This window comes from Rosa rugosa, chromosome 2 (genome assembly GCF_958449725.1).
Source record: "Rosa rugosa chromosome 2, drRosRugo1.1, whole genome shotgun sequence".
Taxonomy (NCBI): domain Eukaryota; kingdom Viridiplantae; phylum Streptophyta; class Magnoliopsida; order Rosales; family Rosaceae; genus Rosa; species Rosa rugosa.
Window position 1 is genome coordinate 54,930,554 of NC_084821.1, and position 3,893 is coordinate 54,934,446.

General features: G+C 35.8%; 1 pseudogene; it reads right to left on the reverse strand.

Annotated features, from left to right (window-relative positions):
* Positions 1 to 1,173: 1,173 nt before the first annotated feature.
* Positions 1,174 to 1,956, reverse strand: LOC133731055 (probable glutathione S-transferase parA; annotated as a pseudogene).
* Positions 1,957 to 3,893: the final 1,937 nt, after the last annotated feature.

Sequence of the window (3,893 nt, forward strand, 5' to 3'; positions counted from 1 at the left end):
GATGTGCTGATCTGCGACGGTGGAGGTTGATTGATTTGATGACTGGTTTGTAAAATTATGTGATTGTTGCAAAATCTTGTTCAATCATGTAATCTTGAAGATGATAGAGGTAGGATAATCGGTGGAAGGATTATATAATCTGTGGGCCTAACTTGGAACCATAATACCATATCTGAGAACAGACGAAGGTGGGGAGAGAGAGAGAGAGTGAGAGAGTTGAAACCGGAGAATACGGACAAAAACAATTAAGGGTTATTTTGTAAAATCAATAACTTTTCATGTTGAGGAGATATGTAGACCATTGGATATGACACTTGACAGGTGTCTTAATCTCTATAAAAGCTTAGGTAGGTTAGGAAGGGAATGAGCTTAGGAGAGGATCCGGATCCTCTAGTTGGACCTTCAAATTTGACATTTGGACCTCTCATACTTATTAAACCTCCAATTCATTTTTTTGAATACTTAAAAAGCTAAGTGCACATCCTTAATTTTACCAAAACACCCTTGAACAATTAAATATATATTTTCAACAATTTGTTGTTTTTCTCCCTCAATCTCTATCAATTCAACCACTAAAAATTTTGTGAGGGGAGCTGCCTACATTTTTTGTGTACTTTCAATGACGGAACCAGAAAGTGATTTTTGGCGGGGTCGAACAAGGAGACAGTTATAAAGATTTTTCTTTTAATTCGGACCATAGTTTTTTTTTTTTTTTATGCAATATGGGTTGTAGAAAAGACTTTCGTTCTCAAATAAATTAGTAATAGTTACACCAAAATATTCAATAAATTTACTTGTTTAAGGAAAATCTAAATTAGATTGTTGTATTAAATGATAAGGCCATATATAGAAATTAACTATTTTTATTTAATTATTTTAGGTAAATTATAAAGTTATATAAGTAATATAAGGAAATTCTAAAAAAAGTTTGAATGTTATATTAATGGATTATCCAAAAGAAAATTGAATGTTATATTAATGAGGGAGGTAAGAAGAGTATTTTTTTTTTTCCTCTTTTTGTCCTTATTTGTCTTTTCATATGAGTTGACAAAGTTTATTAATAATTGAAAAAAGATAGAGGTCCAAAAGATAGAGGTCCAAATATCAAATTTGGTCCAAAAGATAGAGGTCCAACTAGAACCACCCAAAAGATTATTACTGATGCAGAGCACGTATGAAATAGGCTAGTATGAATTATATATACTGTCCAAAGTGTCCAACCACATGAAACACAAGCCGAAGCCTGGAGGAAAATTAAAGGAAAAAAAAATGAACACCACATAATTAAGCAAGAAAAGGCCATAACATCAAGATGCTTTTGCAAAATGGTCATAACATCATGATTAAGCAGAGCCCTTTTCGCTTCCACTATGCCACACCATAATACTTTTTCAAGAAAAGGCAAAACTCATACACCTTTTTTGGGTGTGGAAGAGTTTTGGAGACACCTCCTTCTGCATACACCTCTTGAACCATGCAATCAGTTTAGGGCACTCTGCCTCTATGCTGAAGTTTCCGATGGTCTCATAGGTCAAAAACCAGCAGGAAAATGTAACAAGATTGATGTCTACGTACGAACCCAAATTTCTCTCCCCCAAAGTAAGTCTTGTCCCCAAGCTGTCCTTCCAGCAGCTTAAGGATTTCCACAAACACCTTATTGGCTGCTTCTTGTTCTTCTCCCCTTGTGGACCATATATTCTTCCCAGCTTCATATAACTGCAGTTCATCAATTTATAGTAGCATTACTTGATCTGGGTGAAAAAAGAATACTAGGGGAAAAACATAAAACAAGTTGGAAGAGTTTTTTTTTTTTTTTTAAAGGTAGAAGTTTATTACCTTTTTATCAATGTAATCAACCCAGAACCTAGCCTGAGCTCTCTGGTAAGGATCAGAGGGAAGCAAAGTAGGACATTTATCCTTCCAAGCCTCGTCAATATACTGGACAATGTTGGCCATCTGACAGACGGGTTTGCCGTTGTGAATAAAAAGGGGATTTTCTTGTGGATCAGGTTCATCTCCAGAAGTAGTGAGGTTTTGTTGGGCAAGTCCTCCTCTTGTTAGACTAATTTGGACTTATCATAAGTTATCCTACAACAACTAGGAAATCAATGAATGTCAAACCGAGTACAGCATGGATCTGGAAAAGAATCTATCTAGATATCTAATGTGATAGTGTATTTAACATTGGATTAGGAATCCATTATTTGGACTACAAGAAAGTCCTAAAATAGTGATGCATTAGGATTCTTAGTTACAAGACTTGATCCTTAAGAAAACCTTTATGGGAGGATACTTAGGACTTGGACTTGTATAAATAAGAGGCTAGGGTCCGTGTTATCACTACTGTTTTACAAGCATTGTGTTCTACCCATTTAGAAGCTACAGTTGGTGACTAGCAGAAGATTTCAGCCTCATCTTGATCCTTGTTCTTGCAGCTGCATCAATGGCCTCCACCATGGACATCAATGGTATGTTTGATCTTCTGAAGTTATTATTGAACATGTAATTGTGTGAGCTTGATTTGTATATATTGTTTTACAATTGGTATCAGAGCTTAGGCTCACAAAATTGTTCTACAGTTTATTTCGATGTAAAAATTGTTTTAGGTTTTCAATTAAAAAAAAATTGCTTTGCAAAGAAACAAGCCACGTTTTGCCTCTTCAGAAAAACCTTCTTGGCCCAGATGTAGCATGTGCTGTCCGAAGCCCATACTAGGCCCAAAAGCTATTCCTTCAAAAACTAAAGATAGTGACCGTTGTTTTTACAACAATCAGATTAGTTGGGGCTGGTTTCTGGGTTCTGGAATTGGAAGCACACAACATGATTCATTTTTTTGGGAATTCAAAACCTCGAATTAAGATGCCAAGAAGGATGTTTTGCTGCTTGCTGGTTTTTGAATTCATACTTCTGCAAAAGAATTTTTACGGCAAAATTGGAAAAATTGCAAAGGTTAGGTCTTCAGAAAAAATCTTGTTTCGATTCAATTTTGTTTTATGTTAATTGATGAGCACAAGAACCCTTGTAGCATTCCCAGCATGAGCATAGGCTAGCGTAGATGGTGATCGGATGAAATTTAATTTCTTTGGATGTTTTTGTGTCTTGTGGAATCGAAACTGAGTGTATACATATTTGTATTGCTTTTGCTTGTGAGTTGGTATGCTTGTTATGATATGAATTGTTGAGTTTTGTATCTTGTTTTGTGGTATGACAATGTATGCAAAAATCTCCCAAAATTTTAGGCATTGTTAAAATTTACAGGTACAAAAGGGCATAGTTTCTTATAAGGATCATTGATCTGGATAAAAAATCAAGTTTTCAAGCTCAATTTTGGTTTGTGTTTTCTGTAGGTTTAAGTGAATATATTGCACAAAGAACTTTTCATTGATTCTTGTAGAAAGCTTTTGGTTAACAATCCTGAAAAAATTGTATCTTGTGTTTTAAAATTATACCTATAATTTTGCTTCCAAAGAAGTAGTACTATGTGATTTTAGAATGCAAATAGCAATATGCATATCTGTTGATTTCAAATATGGATACTTAGAATACAAATTTCTGTCTAAAAATGTGATTTGTTTTCTCTGGATAACTTATTTTCAATGGATGTGGCTTATTATATCCAAGCTGTTTTGTTTCTCAAAGAATGGCATCAAACACTATTTAGCTGAGCGTGATTACTTTTTTCCAAAACCTAGCGTCGTCTTCTTTGTTTCTCGTCCGGCTGTGCAGCACCATAGGTGCAGGCCTCTAGCCTCACCGGTGTGCGTTGAGTGCGGCCAGACGGGATAATATCTCAGGAGTGTAGTCAGGTGATCAGAGGCTGGGGCGGAGGGATTCCTTGCTATCTGGCTTTCGGCTCATGGCGGTGGCTGTATGGGGTTGGGATGCGCAGCAGA